At 48.8% G+C, this 21,809-nt stretch overlaps 1 long non-coding RNA gene across 1 annotated transcript; it reads left to right on the top strand.

Annotated features, from left to right (window-relative positions):
• The first annotated feature begins 1,914 nt into the window (after positions 1–1,914).
• On the top strand, positions 1,915–20,795 carry LOC122457535. Its single transcript, XR_006277099.1, has 3 exons — positions 1,915–2,869; positions 6,485–6,487; positions 20,786–20,795. It is a non-coding gene; the product is annotated as an uncharacterized LOC122457535 (long non-coding RNA).
• The last annotated feature ends 1,014 nt before the right edge of the window (positions 20,796–21,809 follow it).

Consider the following 21,809-nt stretch of genomic DNA (forward strand, 5'->3'; position numbering starts at 1 on the left):
CAGACATCCCAGGGTGGAGAGGAAAGGAGGCCCAGCAATCCCACAATTCCAGGTTGTACCCCAAGGATCCCATCCCAGTGGCGTAGTGAGCAGGATGAAATACACAGCTTGTAGCTCTCAGGGAGATTTTAAGTGAAACTTTAAGTGTAGAGGCTGGAAACAGTCAAGGAAAGGTTACGCTTTTTCTGACATTCTGTACCTCGGTGGGGAGCACCCTGCATTCCCATGTTCATCCTTATACTATGATTGTGTGGTATCCAATGCAAAGTTTGTCATGTTGGGCGCCTCAGAAGGCTCATGATGCACTGAGCATGATTGTTATAGTGATGTTATAGGCAGTAGTTTCATGTATATAGTTAGGAGGCTGAAAATGTGTCCTCATGGCTAAAAGAAGCCCAGGCAAAACTCTCCAGGAGCAGAGGCCCAGGCAAAACTCTCCAGGAGCCGTTCACACCTCGTCAGGGCATGTATGGGACAAACCCAGCCCAGGCTCACAGGAACAAAGAACACTGGCCTAGGCAGTAACAAAGGGACTGTTGGACTCTTGAGTGAGTTACGTCCTTTCTCTTGGTCAGTTTGGGACTACAATGAGGTAATGCTCACCCAACTCTGAAGGGGGGGGCACAAAGCCAAGAGGGAAGAAAGAACACGGTAAAAGGGAGAGAGGTTTGACATGCTTCCTCTCTCTTCCACCTACATCTACAGACACCACCACCACCAAGCGACTGAAGCACTGATCAAAGGGGAGAGCCTGGCAACCAGCCAGCCTGTGGTGAAAAGCATCTCTGGGTTTGGCTACACTTGCAAGGTACAGTGCAATAAAGGAGCCGCGTGCGCACTAGCTCACTACCTGTCCACACTGACAAGGCACATAGAGCGCTCTGACTCTGAAAGTGGAATAACACTCCACCTCGGTGAGTGGAATAACATTTGCTGTGCCCTCGCTGGAGCGCCATGGCACCAGTGTGGACAAGGCATTGCTTTACTGCGCTCTGATCAGCCTCCGGACACGTCCCATAATCCCCTTAAGTCAAGTGGCCACTCTTGTCATTGTTTGGAATCAGCTGTAGGAATGTGGAAATGCCCTTTGAAAGCTCCATTTCTGACAGCCGGCTGCTTATCTGCTCTGAGACAAAGCAACCATTAGTGTGGAATGCTGTGTGAGAGAGAGAGAGGTGGGGAGGGGGTAAGGGGGGTCTGCTGCTGTCTGAACTTACAAGTTCCCCAAAAACCCACTATTTTTCCCCACACATACACACAACACACTCCCTGTCACACCCCACCCCATTTGAGAAGCATGCTCCCAATGCCGCTGCAAGTGCTGCAAATGTGGCCATGCCAGTGAGCTTGAAGCTGTCAGTGTGGACAGACTGCAGCGCTTTCCCTACTGCGCTCTACAAAGGCTGGTTTAACTCAGAGCGCTCTACATCTGCAAGTGTAGCCATGCCCTAAGTTTGTAAGAGCATTGAAAGAGTTAAGATCAGCTTAGAATGTGTTTTGCTTTTATTTCATTTGACCAAATCTGATTTCTTGTGCTTTGACTTATAATCACTTAAAATCTACCTTTTGTAGTTAATAAATTTGTTTGTTTATTCTACCTGAAGCAGTGCGTTTGGTTTGAAGCATGTCAGAGATTCCCCTTGGGCTAACAAGCCTGGTACATATCAATTTCTTTGTTAAGTTGATGAACTCATATAAGCTTGCATAACTGGACACTGCAAGATGGAGGTTCTTAGGGTTGTGTCTGGGACCAGAGATATTGGCCAGTGTCATTCGGTTGCACAAGCCAAACAGTGGCTGGCCAAAAGTGCTCACTCACAGAACTGGGAGCAGCTTACATGCTAGAGGCTGTCTGTGAACAGCCCAGGAGTGGGGGTTCTCACAGCAGAGCAGGGTAAGGCCGGCTCCCAGAGTCAAGGATTGGAGTGATCTAGCAGATCACCGGTCCAGATAACACCAGGGGAACATCACACTTTTGTTATTTTCTGTTTGCTTACTTTGGGAAAGGAAAATAGAAACAGAAAGGCATAAAAAGGGCAAGGAGCGAGCGTGATGCAGTTGCAAGGTTAGCGCTGTAGAAACTACATGTAGCAGAAAAGGAGAAAGAACACTAACAAATCTTGGAGCTAAAAGAGGCAGAAAAGGCCAAAGAGGAAGCTGCACATAAAAGGGCCATGGAACTGAAAGAACAGGAAATAAGGGCCCAGAAACAAGCTACAGCGTTGGCACATTGGAGGGCCTTGGAACTGAAGCAGGTAGAGATAGCAGCAAATCAGTAGGCTCTAGAGCTGCAAGCCAAAGAAACTGAGAAAAAGGAAGAAGAGCAGAGACACCAGCTGGACTTGCTAGAAAAACAGAACCAGAACCCTCTCACCCCACTAATTCCCATTGCTCCAAAATTCCACAAATGGCACCAATTGTGCCCTGCATACAAAGAGATATCATGGAATATTTTACTACTTTGGAGAGGCTGAGTGCAGTTCATGAAATTTCTGATAATAAGAGGATCCCCACTTTGGTTGCAAAGTTAACTGGTAAAGCTCTAAATACATTCAATGAAATGCCAATTCAAGATGCTTTAAGCTATTGTAAATTCAAAGAAATTGTTCTGAAACAATTTCAGATTACCCCTAAAACTTATAGGGTGAAATTCAGAAATCTTAAGAGAAATGCTGGTATGAGTAATGGAGAATATGTAAACAGGATGAAAGATCTAAAGAGAAAGTGAGTGAGGGGAAAAGGTGTTGAAAGTTTTGAACAAATGTTTGACCTCGTTGCTCAGGAGCATTTCCTAAATATATGTAAAGATAATGTGAAACAGTGTCTATGGGATGAAAAAGCAAAAACTGTGGATGAGCTGATGTCTCTAGTCAATACCTTTGAGCAGACCCAGGCATCTATTGAGAGTAAACTACAGACAGAAGGGTTTAAACCTGGTGGGAATGGAGGATCCCATTTTACCCCTGGGAATAAGGAGAAGGGATGGGAGACTGGGTACTCGCCTCCCCAAAACCATTCCTCTAATCCCCATCCCAAACCCCCTGTAAAAACAGAAGAACCCAGAAGGTGCTATCGGTGTAATTCCACTGATCACCTGAGGAATAAATGCCTTGTGCTGGGAGGAAGCAGACAGCCAGTAGCCCCTGTTAATACTGCTGTCCTCAGCACAGAAGCCTCTGAGGCACCTGACACTTATCATACTGGTTGTGTGGGATTGGAGCACATAAAGATTGTCAAAATGAATGGCAGGGAATACTTAGGATGGAAATATATAGGTGCAGAGATTTCTGTGGTTAAGCAGAGTGTAATTTAAGAAGGTGACAAATTGCCAGGGCAGATAGCAGAGCTTTTCTTAGTAAGAGGTGTCAGGATTCTTGTGCCTCTGGCCAAAATGCACATAGAAACTGAAGGTTTAGAACGTGTATTACAAGTGGGAGTGGTGGACGATATCCCCATTGACATGCTTACTGGAAATTATTTTTTCCATGTAGCTCAGGCTGGTAAGGTGTTTGCCTGCAGTAAGAAAGAGCATCCTGCTGGGACCTCAGAGGGAAAGGGTAAAGCCCCAGGAACAGCTGAAGGAAAGGGAGAAAGTCTCTTTGATTCCTCTGCAGCAGAAGGAAGCAGCTTGCTTCCAGGTATGTGTGTTGGGGGATCTGAGACCGGCTCCTACACTGCTGCTGAAGGCAGCTCCTCCTCAGGGAGGGGGATAGAGTGCCTATCACTGAGAGACCTGTTCCAGCTGTGAGCCCTTTGCAGCTGAACCAGGGACACATCCCACTTTACACAGCACAGAGAAGGTCCTAGAGGGGTCCCAGAGAAGGAAAATGGGGTAAGAATAGAGGGAGCACATGAATGTCTCCTCACTGGTCCTCACTTTGGGAGAGGATTGCCCAGGAGAGAGTGGCTGATTCAGAATCTGTGCACCCAGGCATGCAGCCTGTGACTCAAGTTTTGAGAGGGAACTGTGCAAATGACCTTCCAGAGTGGAGCAGTCACACAGCTGACCTCTCAGGGACAGAGAAAGTGGTAATGGAGGATACCCCAATCCAGGTCCGTTTTCCAGGACACCGGTCCAGACATGCTTGTGGCAAGCAGCTGTCTCTCTTTAAGTCAAGATGCAGCTCCCACACCTGTAACAGCCAACAAGTGGAGTCCAGGAAGTTGCCAGGCAGACGTTGTCTGTGAACATGCAAAGGACCCAGCTGGCAGAGGGGAGGGGGGTTTCCCCCAGGTGGGTAAGACACAGAAAACAGCTGAGTAAGTTGCTGGGAAAAGGTGCATCTGACCAAAGAGCAGACACTCTTAGCCCAGAGAGCACAGATCACAACCCTCTAGAAAAAGGGGGCAGGGAAGGTCCCAGTGCTGGAATTGGGGATCACAGAGTAACCCCAAGAGGGGAGATGGATTTTTTGCATATGTCCAGTCCTGGGGTTGGGACACAGCTCCACAGGGGGCCAGCCAATATGCAGAATCCCCTTACATCCTCACCTCACTAGGCCCCAGAGAACCAAAGCCCCAAAGAAATGGTTGAACTGAGAACCCGTACGGAAGGGAATGAAAAAACAGGAACTCATTACAGGCAAACGTTCAGGAAGGAGTTAAAAGACACAATGGGTACTGAAGAAACCAGACGGTCTAAACATGGGGCATGCTATGGCAAAGACACTTGTGAATGCCCAACTGTGATAAACGGTTTGGTTCTACTGTCAAACCTCAGGATAAAACATTTGATGCTAATGTTAAACCTGATAACAGAAAATTTGGTACTGATGGTAAACCCTAGGAAAAAGGTGCAATCTGCATGATTTCTGGGGAAAGACCTTAGCCATGCTGGGAGTGGTAAATAAGAATACACCCTGTGTTATGAAGCCCTATGGTAATGCTGCTTCTCAGCTAATACCTGTAAACAGACTTGAAGCTTGTCACAGCCTTAGAAACCATAAAAACCTGGTCTGCTGAATGGAAGGGGAAACTGAGGCATACTTCATTGCTTTGATGGTTGCATGCCAAGATACCTACACTCTGGAAAACATCAATATCTGCAGTGAGTTAACACCAGCTGGAAAAGCAGAAAGGTTAACAAAGCTGCCCTGATACAAAGAGATGCTATCTAGCAACCCAGGGAAGGCACACTGGCTAACTTTTGAGATCATCAGACTGATCCACAAAGTGTGAGAAGGTACACAGAGCTTTGCAAGAGCATATGTGGGTAACACAACAATGTTCAGCAACACTTGAGACTTATATGGTCAAAACCTAAAGAGGAACTTTGGCACACTGTCTCTGCATTAGTCAGTGACCAACAGTCCTGCAGTAAACTAAAGAGGGGTCGGGGGAGGAGTGACACTATATATGTCAAAATAGCACCCTGTAATTCCCACATTCACTGTGATGTGATGATGATGTGTTTTGTACAATGCAGGCCTTGTGAGGTATCATTTAAAAAACCTTCCTCTGTTGAACACTAATATCCTGTTGAATTGTGTGTACTCTCATTGTATGGAAAGTTATGAAGTATTGCTATATGTGTAAGCCCCTTCATTTTCAGTTTAAACCGATTTTTACGAAAATATTCCTGGGTTTTACAAAAAGCATTGTTCAGTTTTTTCTGATTTTCACCTTACTTTTGTATCATTCAAATATATAAAACATAATTTGTTTTATTAGGAAAATTCAGTACATTGCATAGGATCTATGCATGATGATAATCCATTAGTCTATGTATAGATGCAAAGTTGCCTGTTGAAGTAAGGCTTTGTATCAATCTAGAAGATACACCCAATAAACAAACAACTCTGCAGTGCGTGTGCATCTGAACATACTGATGAATCTCACACCCACCACATACACATTTCAAGCTGCTAGCAAATAACAGTTTAAAGATCTGACACACTGACATGAGAAGAAAACGAAAATCTGTCTCAGAACATGTTTTGGAACAAGGAAGTATTCAAAAGCTTCAAAAAAACAAAACCAGGAGAAAAGGATGAAATTGAGTGTATGCGCTGCAAATGATGTGGCCCAATTACTAAATGTAAATATTTATAGGCTAATAGTTCTAAATCTACAACATTCAACTGTTTATTCAAATGAAAGGTTTTATTTGGGGATTAGTGATTATATTGTTTTCTTAAACTCAGAGGTGGCACTGTATTTTGAGTTCTGTTTTTGTTCAGCAAACCACACAAATGAACAGAATTCAAAGCATACTGAATACTTTTTTCCTGACTTTCTGTCCACCAAAATAAATCTGGATATTTACCAGAGAAATTATTAATAGCTTTTTGCACGGATTTTCACCTGTTTTGTTGTTGTGGTAATAAACAATGATAAAGTCCCAGGAAAAATTAAATAAAATAAAAACTGAAAAAGAAGGGCCCTATATAAGTGTTCTTGAAATACCTTGTGAGATTGGGAGACGCCCACAACCGGCCTTTCAGTGGCAACCAAGGAGCAGGTTTCAGAGTAGCAACCGTGTTAGTCTGTATTCGCAAAAAGGAGGACTTGTGGCACCTTAGAGACTAACAAATTTATTTGAGCATAAGCTTTCGTGAGCTACAGCTCACTTCATCGGATGCATTTAGTGGAAAATACAGCGGGGAGATTTATATACATAGAGAACATGAAACAATGGGTGTTACCATACACACTGTAACCAGAGTGATCACTTAAGGTGAGTTATTACCAGCGGGGGGGGGGGGGGGGCGGGAACCTTTTGTAGTGATAATCAAGGTGGGCCATTTCCAGCAGTTGACAAGAATGTCTGAGGAATGGTGGTGGGGGGGGAGAGATAAACATGGGGAAATACTTTTACTTTGTGTAATGACCCATCCACTCCCAGTCTCTATTCAAGCTTAAGTTAATTGTATCCAGTTTGCAAATTAATTCCAATTCAGCAGTCTCTCGTTGGAGTCTGTTTTTGAAGTTTTTTTGTTCAAATATTGCCACTTTTAGGTTTGTAATCAAGTGACCGGAGAAATTAAAGTGCTCTCCGACTGATTTTTGAATGTTATAATTCTTGACGTCTGATTTGTGTCCATTTATTCTTTTACATAGAGACTGTCCAGTTTGACCAATGTACATGGCAGAGGGGCATTGCTGGCACATGATGGCATATATCACATTGGTAGATGCGCAGGTGAACGAGCCTCTGATAGTGTGGCTGATGTGATTAGGCCCTATGATGGTATCCCCTGAATAGATATGTGGACACAGTTGGCAACAAGTTTTGTTGCAAGGATAGGTTCCTGGGTTAGTGGTTGTGGTGTGTGGTTGCTGGTGAGTATTTGCTTCAGGTTGGAGGGCTGTCTGTAAGCAAGGACTGGCCACCCCCGTCCACCATGTGCCCTGCCACTGCGTACAGCTCGCACAGGCGTGTGCCCTGACCCCCATGTTATGGGAGGGTACCCTTCTGATCTGCCCAGTACATGCACAAACTGGACTGCACACACACTAACCACCTGGGAGATGCCCACAGAGGACAGAGGGGGTGAGTATCTGGCTGATTCCCCCCTCCAGTGGAGCAGGTTGCAAGAAAGATTCCCATAAGGATTGAGTGCAATGATGCACTCTGCATGGCAGCCTGCTGAAGGGAGCTGATCGTAACAGAGATGACCATCTCCCTGTGTTGGGGGTTAGGAAGGGCAGATCAGTTCCAGTCCCTGGCACCCCATTGGGCATAGCCGCAACTTGATGTGCTGCACAAGGAACCTCTCCTGGGGAACCAGCACTCTGCAGGCAGTGACAGGGCAGCTCACTGCCTGGCATCGGTGGCAGGGATGCCCATGCGTGTACGCAAAGCACACGTCTGCAATCCCCCCCTTCCCCTGGTGCCCCATGTGATGCCCCCGGATGTGCCAGAGGACAGGAGTGACACAGCTGTGGTGGACCTGTCTGATTTATAACCCCCTGGCCCTGGAGCACCAAGGCCACAGACAGCATGTGACCATGGCTTCATCCAATTAACATGCCCCTCTCTCCTTTTTCTTTTTGCCACCTTGGCACCTAAGCTTGCCACTGCCCAGCCCAGACAGCCCACAAAGCCAAACTCCCTGGCCCAGCACCTACAGGATTGAGGCCAGCCAGCCGGCAGCGTAGCACTGCTGTGCCTTTAAGCCATTGCACACTTTGGACTCAGCTCTTCGGGCTGTGCTGAGCCCTTGGCTGGCTGGGTGGGTGCCCGCACAGCAGAGACTCCTGCAGGCTGCGCTGTGCGAGGAGGGGTGTCAGTGCCGGGGAGCCCTGCTCCCTCCAGTGCCCTGATCTGTTAGACCCCCTGGGATGCAGCCAATAAAATCCCCCCAGGCCCAACCCAGAATGTTTCCCCTCTTTGCTCTGCAGAGATTGGGCCTGTGCCGCCTAGCACATGCCTCCTCCAAGGAGAGGGCAAAATGCCCATTCTCCACGCCATGCCGAGGGTGCTGATCGGCTCTGGTGGGGGAAGGAGGGAGGGATTTAAGGTGACAAAGAGAGAAAAAATTAAGGTGGCACAATCTTGGATTGCAGCCGCGGGCAGCAAATAATCCCGGTGGGCAGTAGAGGCCAAGATGCCATCACCCTGGAGCCTTCTACGCTGCCAGAGCCAGCTGTGTCAGGGCTGACTGCACGATGGACAAGTGCCCCCCGGCCATGGCTGCTGCTCTGGGCAGGCCATGTGTACAGCTGAGTTGCTCTGCTTAGGGGAACAGGCCCTAGAGTTATTAGCCAAGTTTTTTGCCTGACCCCACTCTGCCGGCCCAGGAAACCCTCCCAGCCCAATGGGTAGTACTGGAGCTCCCTGGTCTGGCTCTATTCCCCTCCCCACCCGCCCCTAGGGTCCCTCCAACCCTGGTACCTAAGGGAATAGACCCCTATAGAAGGCACGGACGCCACGCTTTGGTGATGCTCCAGGGACTTCCAGGAAGCAGCACAGAAACCACTGGGCCAATCTCCCTGCTGATCACGCAATTGCCCGCATCATCCCTCACACATGCAGTTGCCACTGGCCGTCTCAGCCTGGCTGCGACTCATCCAGAAAGGCAGCCGTGCAGAGCAGGTTCTCTCAGCGTGTGGGTCACTGTGTGACAGCCAGGCCCCCTGCTATGGAAATGACCTGTCCCATTGTACCCAGGCCCTCTAGACTGCTGCATGGCCAGGAAGAGCGTCGCTGTAGCAACCAGGCCAGAACCCAGTTCTTCCTGCTCCCAGAACTAAAGGAGACTCCCCACTAGTTGTTGGTATATAGTGCATATGGCAAACGCCCAAGAGTTTGGGTTCTCTCCAGTAGACATGCACTTTAATTATAACATGCGCCTTTGCTGGTGGCAGCCCTAGGTCAGTACTTTTACTAGGTCCCTGCAACTCTTCAGCAGCACTTCTTCCTTGAAGGGAGCCTGCCCCTTAGCCCTTGGCTGCAGCTGCCAGTCTGGTCACTGAAGCTCAAATGCCTCCTTCCCGAGGCCCCCCAATGCAATCTATGCTACACACCAAGTACAAGACCCCCTGGGCAGCGGCTCCCCGGCACCATTCAGCTGTGCGCTGCATTGGCGCCTGCCCTCATTCCAGGAGGCACCTCTGCAATGGAGAGGCCTGGGGACATGTTGTGAGCCAGGGCACCAGTAGATCATAGAATCATAGAATATCAGGGTTAGAAGGGACCTCAGGAGGTCATCTAGTCCAACCCCCAGCTCAAAGCAGGGCCAATCCCCAATTTTTGTCCCAGATCCCTAAATGGCCCCCTCAAAGATTGAGCTCACAAACCTGGGTTTAGCAGACCACTGCTCAAACCACTGAGCTATCCCTCCCCCATGGTGCTCATGAAGCCACAGCTCATGATGGTCCTTGCGAACCCACAGCTAACCCGATAATAACTATTGTCCTGTGCAAATGGCGTCTTCTGTGCAGCTCCACACAGACCTCGTAGCATTATCTAGCTCCATATGCACCGCTCTGTGGGCTGGTCCTCTGTCCCCAGGCACACTCAGCTAGCTAGCTAGCCATCCCCATACACCTCCTCTGTCTAATTCAATACACACCCTTCTCACTATCTCCCTGCACACACACCCTATCTAAGCTATCTAGCCATCTACCCCGTCCATACCCTTCTCTAGCCATCTACCCCGTCCACACCCTTCTCGCTATTCACATACACACCCAGCTATCCAATCCTTCCATCTCCTAACATGCCCCTTTGTGTATCTGTCTATCTCTGTACACATCTATCTGTCCATCATTTCGCTACTGCAGTCCCAGCATTATGAAGGGCAGCAGACAAATTTCCCTTTTCCAGCCCATCTTATGCAGCTCTTCCTCGCAGATTGCCTGAGCCAGAGCAGCAGGATGGGCACATGGAACTGCAGCTGTCTGTGAGATCTGGGCCCCCACAGGACCCAGGCTGTCCATGTGGCTTGTCTTCTCCTGGCATCTAGGCGATTCTGGGCCCCTGGCTTGGTCTACACGGCAAGGTTTCAGGCTTTTCTGCAGGGCCCCTGTTTGCTATGAACCTGAAACACTTTGAGGCTGCAGCAGCCCTCACTTCAAAGGGAATCGAAAGGAAATTCTTTACAGCTAGACCTTAGGGCCTCTCTAACTCCCAGCCAGCCCTGCTCAGTGTCACTCCATGGGACCTCCCGGAAGCCTGGCCTGAGCAATCACAGAAGGGACCACTGATTGCAACTCAGGAGACACTGAGCGGCAAAGCCAGTCTTCACACGGGCTTGTCATGGAGTGGCAGAGTTGTTAACTGGTTACATTTCTGTCTCAGTACTTCTCCACCCGCATCACCCTGGCGTCCGAGCCCCTTGCAATCCCAAGTGGCCCTAATCCTTTTCGTTGTACAGATGGGAAACTGAGGCACAGAAAGATCAAGTGACTGCCTTCAGGGCATGCAGGAATTGAACCCAGGGCTCCGCAAGCCCATGCCAGTGGCCTGTCCCCAGGCCCAGCTTCCTCGCCCCTAGCCCCACAAAACTTGGTCTGACACATCAAGCTGCACGTGAGTTTCAGCCCCTGTTGCTACATGGGCCATTCCTTTGCTCCTGGCCACAGAGACGTGACACCACCCCTGCGTGATCTGAAGAATCTCCCCTTTCTTACTGCAAAGGAGGGAGAAACCACTTCATTGTGGCATGGGATATTTACAGCACAGGGGAGCTGGGGAGGCGGGGGCTTGGGAGTCAGTCCAGTCCCACCTCTGAGAGCAATGCAGTATAGTGTCTAGACCTGGGGGAAACTAGGAGTTGGGACTTCTGGGATTCTTCCAGTGACCCCTGTGTTACCTTACACAAATCATGTCCCCCATCTCTTTGCCTCAGTTTTTTCCTTCTGTGAAATGGAGACCCTGATTCTCACCCACCTGCTAGGGGCATTCATGAATGCTTGTCAATGCTTTGAGAGCCTCAAGTATTTGTCCAGACTTGGTCACATTGGGGGTTTCACCCTGTCCAGCTCCAGGTCTTCGCTTCACTTCCCACATGCTCCAGTGGAGGCTACCTGTTGGCCCGGGACGATTTGGGCTTTGACCATGTTGCCTGTAGATGTGTGTGTGTATGTGTCAGGGGGTGGGGGTCCTGCACATGAACACTGTGGGTAGCACTGAAGAGGCTCATGGAAAAAGTTGCCTGTTATCTTCCCAGGATAAGGAAAAGAAAGAGGAACTTCTAGCTGCCCTCGGGGCTGCCAATGTAAGGGATACTTCCTGCCTGCTGGAGCTGGGGGAACCAGGCCTTGGTGTGACCTCCTGCAGTGCTAGAGGGGTGGCGATGTTTACACCAAATCCTTCTGGGGTTGCCAGTGTGTGGGAGGTTGCAGCTGGGAAAACTAGCATCTCTCTAGGCAGCATCACCCAGTGGATAGAGCATAGGACTTGCTCCTGGTGGCTAGCATTCAGGAGACCTGCATTCTCTTCTCAGTTCTGCCGCTGACCTGCTGGGTGACCGTCCCCTCTCTGTACCTCAGTTTCCCCATCTATAAAATGGGGATAATGACACTGCTCTTCTTTGTAGAGTACTTTGAGAATTAGGTGTTCACTTGTTATTGTCTGGTTACCCATTTTCTCACCTCCAGCCCTCCTGTCCTTTTTCAGCCAGTCAGTTGTTTTCAGGGATCTATGCCCTCTGCAGGCTCCAGGAGAGAGCAAGGTCTATAGGGACCCAACCCCGACCCCCACAGCTGGAGGTGCTGGGTGGGGTTCTGGGGAAGTCCCTGCTCTGGGAGCAGAAAGGTTGGATGGATGGCATGCGACTGCTGGCTGAACCAGGAGCTCAGCTGATTGTCTTGACTGGTCTGCGCTTTTGGCTGTGATTCTGACGGTGTTGCAGGCTAGGGCAGGACAGGTGAGCTGGGCCCAGGAGACCTCCAGGGAAAACAGAGTGCTGCCAGGGGTGCAGGTGGCCTTTTCCTCTCAGAGTCATTGTTGAGCCCCATGCCTCAGAGGTTGGGGGGGGGCACTGTGCTGCAGGGCACTTCTTTTCTGCATCAGTGCTGCCCCCAATGTCACAGTGCAGCACTAGGGGATACTGCACTGCTGGGAGCAGGATGGGGGGCTCAGCAGGGGGGCTCCCCTTCAAAGGTGGTGCTGACCCCAATGCCCCAGCCCATTGCTAGGGGGCACTGTGCCTTTAGAGGGGTGATCTTTCAGAATAAAAGCTGATCTGAGGCCCTAAATGTGAGGTCATCAAAGACCCCATGGCCCTTTCTGAAAGCGCTGGGAAGCAACCCTTGCACCTGTAATGCTTAGACCTGGTCTATGCTAAAAAGTGAGGTTGACCCAGCGACATTGCTCAGGGGGTGTGAAAAATACCCCCCCCCCAGTGCAGTACATAAGCCGACCTAAGCCCCGGTGCAGACAATACTAAGTTGAGGGAAGAATTCTTCCATTGATTTAGCTACCACCTCTCAGAGGTAGATTACAGCAATGGGAGAACCCCTCTCCCCTCAGCATACCTGGTGTCTACGCTGAAGCACCACACCTTTGCCACTGAAGCATTTCAAGTGTAGCCAAGCCCTTCATGGGCTTTCTGGAGGCAGGCACGCAGGGGGAAGCCCCAGCCCTTCATCAGCTGTATCAACCCTCAGCTTGGTCCGAGTTCACCCAGCATCTGCAAACAGTCTGCGCGCACTGGGCACACTCAGATGTTTAACCCAGACATGAGCAAAGTCTTGCTCATACCGGTAACTACACACCCAGCCTTACACTCCCAGATTGGACACAGTATCTGCTAGATAAGGGGCTTTGTGTAGTGTTCCACATAGCACACAATTAACCTGTGGAAATCATTCCAGGGGACGTTGTAAAGGCCAAAACAGAGCTAGATAAGTTCAAGGAGGATAGGTCCATCAATAGTTATTAGCCAACATGGTCAGGGATGCAACTGTATGCTCTGAATGTCAGTAATCTCTGATTCCCAAAAGGTGGGAGGAGAAGACAGGTGACTCTCTCCAGCTTCCCTGTTCGGGACACTCCTTCTGAAGTACCTGGCACTGGCCACTGTCAGAGACAGGATACTGGCTAAATGGACCATTGACCCAGTATGACAGTTCTTGTGTTCCAGTTTATCCCAGCAACAAAAGGGTTAATTCTTTCCACAGGGAAGGCTGGAGTCACCTGAGTGGCTTATGTGCTTGGCTAAAAGTGAAAGATAGTACATTGTTGCCACTCATGGTCTAATCTTCACCAAGCTTTAATGAATGGGCCATGCTCTGCTGGGTACAGAGCCATGGGGAGGTGCCTTGCAGAACTGTTTAGCACCAGCTAAGGGGGCCATTTGAGTGTCCCCCTCACTCCCCCATCATTCTGGGAGACCTTCTTTTCAGGAGGGGCTGCAGGGCACAACAGGGTTCTCCAGCACTCCTGTACCTAACCAGCTGCTGAGCTCAAGTGCCCCAGAATAGGAGAGACTCTTGAGTCCTGCCCAGGAGGCAGATGCCAGCTCTGGAGGATGCCAGGCCCTGATAGGTGCAGAGATGTTGGCAAAAGGGTGGGAAGAGTGACACATTCCCTTCTGGTGTTATCAGACCAGTGATCTGCTAGGTCACTGCAATCCTTGACTCTGGGAGCCAGCCTTATCCTACTCTGCTCTGCTGCCCAGCCTTACCCACTCCTAGGCTGTTCACTCCAGCCTCTAGCATGTAAGCTGCACCTTGGATTGTGCAACTGAATGACACTGGCCAATATCTCCAGTCCCAGACGCAACCCTAGGAACCTCCATCTTGCAGTGTACAGTTATGCCCACTGGACGCTGCAAGCTTATATGTGTTCATCAATTTAACAAAGAAATTGACATGTACCAGGCTTGTTATCCCAAGGGGAGACTCTGACACACTTCAAACCAAATGCACTGCTTCAGGTAGAACAAACAAATGCATTAACTACAAAGATAAATTTTAAGTGATTATAAGTCAAAAGCATAACAAGTCAGATTTGATCAAATGAAATGAAAGCAAAACGCATTCTAAGCTGATCTTAACACTTTCAGTGCTCTTACAAACTTAGATGCTTCTCACCACAGGCTGGCTGACTGCCCTTCAGCCAGGCTCTCCTTTGATCAGTGCTTCAGTCGCTTGGCGGTGGTGTCTGTAGATGTAGGTGGAAGAGAGAGGAAGAGCATGGCAAACATCTCTCCCTTTTATCATGTTCTTTCTTCCCTCTTGGCTTTGCCCTCCCACTTCAAAGTCAGGTGAGCATTACCTCATTGCAGTTACAAACTGACCAGCGTCCTTTGTTCCTGTGAGCCTGGGCTGGGTTTGTCCCATACATGCCCTGATGAGGTGTGAACTGCCTCTCTGCTCTTGGAGAGTTTTGCCTGGGCTTATTTTAAGCCATAAAGACACATTTTCAGCCTCATAACTATATGCATGAAATTATAACATTACAATAACATTGCTGTAACAATTACTATAACATCACTAGAACAACAATGTTCAATGCATCATGAGCCTTCCGAAGACACCCAACATGAAAAACTTTGCGTTGGATAGAATCATAGAATATCAGGGTTGGAAGGGACCTCAGGAGGTCATTTAGTCCAACCCCCCTGCTCAAAGCAGGACCAATCCCCAATTTTTGGCCCAGATGCCTAAATGGCCCCCTCAAGGATTGAACTCACAACCCTGGGTTTAGCTATCCCACCCCCCAATAATACCACACAATCATTTTATAAAGATTAACATGGGGGTGTAGGGTATTCCCCCAAGATACAGAGCGTCACACCTCCCCTCTTAGTTTACTGCAAGAGGGGTAGTCACTGACTATCTCGAAGGCAGTTTGTTGTTATAGTTCTCTTAGCGTTCAGCCATTAAGGCCATGAGGCAGCATGCCTCAGTTTCCCCACTCACACTCAGCAAACAAGGTTTTTTATGGTTTCTCTGTCTTGCTAAGCTTTAAACCTGTTTACAGGCATTAATTGAAAAGTAGCATTATCATAAGATTTAACATCCATGTCAAAATTCTTATCCTCAAAAACTTAACATTAATACCAAAATCTTTCACCACAGAGGTGCTTTTACAAATATCTTTATGATACCACGCCCTCTGTTCTGATAGTGTAGTTTGAGGTTGGTTTGTTCATTACCCATGGTGTCCTTTGACTCTTTCCTACTTAATCAGTCACTGGCTTTTATTTTCCTCCAGCATTCCCCTCTGTGTGGGCTCTTAATTTAATCATGTTTCTGGAATTTTGGTGCCTCAGGGTCTAGCAAGATAGGTGTTTAGGGGGACCCTGCACATTGGATGGCCCTTTCGGGAGCGGTCTCCCAACCCCAGGACTCTACATATGCAGAAAATCCAGCTCCTCTTTTGAGGGTTACCTGGTGTTTCCCCCTCCCAGCACTGAGTCCTTCCCTGCCTCCGAGAGGGCTGTGATCCTGCTCTGTGGGATAAGTGTGTTTATCCTTTGATCAGATGCACCTTTTCCCAGCACCTTTTCCATAACTGCTCCATGTGTCTCACCAGCCTGGGGGAAAACACACACACACACACACACACACCTCGCTCGTTGGGTCATTTGCATTCTCACAAACGACCACCTGGCAATTTCCTGGTCTCAACTCCTCTGCCGTCACAGGCATTGGAGCTGCATCTTGATGTAAAGAGACACAGTTACTTTCCAAACAGTTATCAGGAATAGCATCCTGAAAAACTGGAACCTGGATAGGGATGCCCTCTGCCACCCCTTTCTCTGTCCCTGAGAAGTCAGCTGTGTGACTGCTCCCCTCCAGGAGGTCAGTTACACAAGTCCTTCTCAAAACCTGACCCAGCCATCCTCCTACTGTCCTGGGCATCCTACCCCAAGTGACTAGTGAGGAGACATTCCTGTTCCCCCACTATTCCTTCCCCCGTTTCCTCCTCTGGGCCCCCTCCCAAGACACATTTCTCTGTGCTCCCTAGGAAGGGTTCTATCTTTTGTTCAGCTGCAGAACTCTGCCAGCTAACAACTGGGACAGTTTCCTTAATCACTGACAACTCCTCTCCTGCCCCTGAGGGCATGTTGCCTTCTGCTGGAAAGGAGCTTGTCTCAGCCCCTCCCATACTTGGAAGCACCCTGCTTCCCCGTGTTACAGAGCCACAGGAATCCTCACCCACCTCAGTGGTTTCTGAGATTCCCTGACCCTTCTCTGCGCTCTCTGGGACCCATTTCCCTCTGCTCCCTAGAGCCAGTTTTGTCTCTGGTTCAGCTACAGCCTAGGGCTGGTAGCCAATAACCTGGACAGTTCTCTCCCTGGCAGGCATCACACCCCCATCCCTTCCTGATGTGGTGTTGCCTCCAGCTGCAGGGCAGAGATTGGTCTCAACCACCCTCCCACCTGGAAGCATGTGGCTTCCCCCTGCTGCCAAAGAATCAAGGAGATTCTCTCAGCAGTTCCCGAGACCTTACCCTTTCCCTCGAGGGTCCCAGCATAACACTCCCTCCTGCTGCAGGCAAATACTTTAACCTGAGCTACACGGAAAAAATCATTACCCAGGAGCAGGTTGACTAGGAGGAGTTCCATTATCCCCACAGTCAAAACACTTTCCAAACCACATGGATTTTAGCTAGTGCTACAAGGAATCTGCTTTCACCCTCCCCCACAATCTCTGCCATTTGGCCAGGTAACATACTGGCCTTTGGGACCACACTCTGCTTAACCAGAGAGATCTGGGCCCCTGTATCCCTCTACCCCAAGTATTCCCTGCCATCAATTTGGGCAGCTGTTACATGCTCCATATCTGGTTCTGGGGAGGCTAACCTCACAAAACAACACGATCGGTTTCAGGTGCCTGGGGGATTTCTGTGTTGAGGGCAGCAGAACTAACATGAGCTATTGGTTGCCTGCTTCCTCCCAGCACAGGGCGTTTATTCCTCAGGGGATCAGTGGAATTATATGGATAGCACCTTCTGGGCTCGTCTGCTTTTACAGGAGATTTGGGATGATGGTTAGAGGAACATTTTGGGGTAAGGGAATGTTTAGGCTCCCAACCCCCTTCTCTCTTCCCAGGGGCAAAATGGGATCCTCCCTTCCCACCAGTTTTAAACCCTCTTTCTGTGGCCTGCCCTCAATAGACACCTGATTCTGTTTGAAGGCATCAGCAAAAAAAAAAAAGAAAAGAAAAGAAAAAAAAAGAAAGCCAGCTCATCCCCAGACTTTACATCTTTGTCCCATAGACACTGCTTCACATCCACCTCACACTAGCCTAGGAAATGCTCTTGAGCAACAAGATCCAACATTCCCTCAAAACTTGCCACCTCTTTACCCCTCATCCCTTTTCCCAACAAATCTTTCATATTGTTTACATATTCCCCATTACTCATACTAATATCCCCCTTAAGATTCCTAAATTTAACTCTATGTTTCAGGGGTAATCTTAAAGATACTGTTTTGCGAAATTTTCAATGTACAATAGTCTAAAGCATCTTCAATAGGCATTCCGCTGAATACATTTCAAGCTTTACCAGTTAATTTTGCAATCAGGGTAGGAACTCTTATCAGGGATTTCATGTATTACACACAGCCTTCGAAGGTAGTCAGATATTCAGCAATATTATCATCCTCACTATGTGCAGGACATAAGCATTCCCATTTGTGTATTTTTGGAGTGATGGGAGTCGTTGGGGTCAGGGGGTTCTGGCTCTGCTTCTCTAGCAGGTCCAGTTGGTGTTTTTGCTCTCTTTCTTCTCTCACTTTTTTATCTCCAGTTTTTTCAGTTGCAATAATCTCTGGTGCTCCCTCTTCTTTTCTGCAGACTGCAGCCTAAAAAGCTCCAACTTTGCAATTGCTTCACTGTTTTCACTCATTTCCCCTTTTCCAAAGTAAGCAAACAGAAAATAATAAAACTGTGACCTCCTCCTGACTGTTCTTAGCCACTGCACTTAAGACTCACTTAAAAATCACAAATATCAGCGCTTAAAAAAAGTGTGAACTTCACTTGGAGTAACAAGCTGCACATACACCCTGCTCGCTATGCCACTGTGACGTTCCCCTCTGGTATTATCTGGATCGGTGATCTGCTAGGTCCCCCAATCCTTGACTCTGGGAGCCAGCCTTACCCTGCTCTGCTGTGAGAGCCCCCATTTCTAGGCTGTTCATGCACAGCCTCTGCCATGTAAGCTGCTCCTTGGATTGTGCAACTGAATGACACTAGCCAATATCTCCGGTCCCAGACAAAACCCTAGGACCCTCCATCCTGCAGTGTCCAGTTATGCCCACTGGATCCTGCAAGCTTATATGTGTTCATCAATTTAACAAAGAAATTGATATGTACCAGGCTTGTTATCCCAAGGGGAGTCTGACATGCTTCAAATCAAATGCACTGCTTCAGGCAGAACAAACAGACAGATTTATTAACTACAAAGATGCATTTTAAGTGATTATAACTCAGAAGCATAATAAGTAAGATTTGGTCAAATGAAATAAAACCAAAACACATTCTAAGATGATCTTAATATTTTAAGTGTCATTACAAACTTCAATGCTTCTCACCAAGGGCTGGCTGGTTGCCCTTCAGCCAAGCTCTCCCCTTTGATCAGCGCTTCAGTTGCTTGGTGGTTGTGGTAGTGGTGTCATCTGAAAATGTAGGTGGAAGAGAGAGGAAGCATGGCAAACATCTCTCCCTTTTATCATGTTCTTTCTTCCCTCTTGGCTTTGCCTTCCCCCCTCCCTCAGAATCAGGTGAGCATTATCTCATCGTAGTTACAAACTGACCAAAGGAAGGTTAGGGCGTGACTCACTTGAGAGTCCAACAGATCCTTTTGTTGCTGCCTAGGCCAGCATCCTTTGTTCCTGTGAGGCTGGGCTGGGTTTGTCCCATACATGGCCTGATGAGGTGTGAACTGTCTCTCAGCTCTTGGAGAGTTTTTGCCTGGGCTTATTTTAAAACCATGAAGACACATTTTCAGCCTCATAACTAAATACATGAAATTATAACCTATAACATTGGTGTAACAACAATTACTATAACAACAATGTTCAGTGCATCATGAGCCTTCCAAAGACACTCAACAGGACAAACTTTGCATTGGATACCACACAATCATTTTATAAAGATGAACATGGGGGTGTAGGGTGTTTCCCCAAGGTACAGAGCATCACACAGAGAGCCAAGCCGTGCTGCAAGGAAGAATTTTACAGGAAAGAATGTGAGTAGAGCAGGTAGAGGGGAGGAGCTGGGAGTCAGGACTCTTGGGTTCTGTCCTGGGCTATGGAAGGGGAGTCGGGTCTAGTCTAGTGGTTATAGCAGGGACTGGGAGTCAGGACTCCTGGGTTCCATTCTTGGCTCTGACACTCACTATCTCTGTTTGGCCTTGGGCAAGCCCTTTGCCCACTATGTGCCTCAGTTTCCCCCATGCACCAGGGGACCAATCACCCTCACCCGCTGCTTTCGGTGGTTAAGTCAGGGCTGATAAGTCCATTGAGACCCATGTGTGCTATACACGGTGCAGAACCCCCAGGGAGCTGAGGGAAGGGAAGGCTCATACCACGGACTCCTCCCTGCGTGAGACAGGCTGAGATGTATGGGCGCTGCCAGGAACAGACACCTGACAAGGCTGCCAGCATACTTGGACTGAAGCTGTAGCAAGCAGATAATGTTCTCTGTCTGAAGAACACCGGGAAAGGTCGAGCCAGGTGAGTGCCAGCCTGCCTGGCTCCAGGGGACCTGCAAGATGTGCTCCACTGATGGGCAAAGCCGCATCTGAGCCACCCTTCATTCAGGGAAGACATCTCTAGGTGGGCTGGGCGCATGGACTGGAAGGGCCCTAGCTGTAAGCCAGGAGCCTGCCTGTGGCAGAGGCAGGGCACTGGCTCATTCCCCATCTGGGGAGCTGGGTTTAGTGAGTCAGAGCAGCTGGAGCCCAGTGAGGTCAGTGCTGAATTCCCCTCTGCTCTATTGCTTCCCAGGGTCCTTGGAGCAGGGCCCCAGGGCTCAGCCCCTGCTGGTGTCAGCAGTCACTTCCAGGTGACGCCCCTCTTCCTTGCCCCTGGGCTGTGCTTGGCTAATCAGGGGGTGCACAGAAGAGGCAGACAGGGCATGCGCTGGCAATGCCATTGGGGTCAGAACCCAGGATGATGTCATAGCCAAGGCAAATAGGCCATGGGGGGGAGTAGTGTTGGGGTGTTGCACTTAGGCAGCCAGAGCAAAGTGCCCCCTGGGATGTCCTTGGCCAAGTGTTAACTTGCTCTCTCTGGCATGCAGCTTGCCCGCCCCTCCCCCAATCACCACAGAGCCTGAGCACTTTCCCATCTGTCATGCCTTGATCCTCTGGGGGAGGGCAGGCAGTACACTGTACTGATGGGAAACAGAGGCATGGAGCGACTCAATGATTCACCCAAGGATGGCTTTGGTAGAGCAGGGAACTGAACCCAGGTGTCCTGAGTCCCCAGCTTGGAGTGTTTCTTCACTTCAGCAGGTGGGTATTGTAGTTGTAAGAATGCATGATAGAGATCTTGTAGGTGTTTGTCTCTGTCTGAGAGGTTGGAGCAAATGTGGTTACATCGTAGAGCTTGGCTGTAGACAATGGATCGTGTGGTATGATCTTGATGAAAGCTAGAGGCATGTAGGTAGGAATAGCAGTCAATACCCATGTGCTGAAGTGAAGAAACAGATTGACAGAGCCAGAAGAGTACCCAGAAGTCACCTACTAGAGGACAGGCCCAACAAAGAAAATAACAGAACGCCACTAGCCATCACCTTCAGCCCCCAACTAAAACCTCTCCAACGCATCATCAAGGATCTACAACCTATCCTGAAGGACGACCCATCACTCTCACAGATCTTGGGAGACAGGCCAGTCCTCGCTTACAGACAGCCCCCCAATCTGAAGCAAATACTCACCAGCAACCCACACCACACAACAGAACCACTAACCCAGGAACCTATCCTTGCAACAAAGCCCGTTGCCAACTCTGTCCACATATCTATTCAGGGGACACCATCATAGGGCCTAATCACATCAGCCACACTATCAGAGGCTCGTTCACCTGGGCATCTACCAATGTGATATATGCCATCATGTGCCAGCAATACCCCTCTGTCATGTACATTGGTCAAACTGGACAGTCTCTATGTAAAAGAATAAATGGACACAAATCAGATGACAAGAATTATAACATTCAAAAACCAGTCGGAGAACACTTCAATCTCTCCGGTCACACGATTACAGACCTGAGAGTGGCTATCCTTCAACAAAAAAACTTCAAAAACAGACTCCAACGAGAGACTGCTGAATTGGAATTAATTTGCAAACTGGATGCAATTAACTTTAGGCTTGAATAGAGACTGGGAGTGGATGGGTCATTACACAAAGTAAAATTATTTCCCCATGTTATTTCTCCCCCTCACCCCACCCCCCACTGTT

This window comes from Dermochelys coriacea, chromosome 26 (assembly GCF_009764565.3).
Source record: "Dermochelys coriacea isolate rDerCor1 chromosome 26, rDerCor1.pri.v4, whole genome shotgun sequence".
Lineage (NCBI taxonomy): Eukaryota > Metazoa > Chordata > Testudines > Dermochelyidae > Dermochelys > Dermochelys coriacea.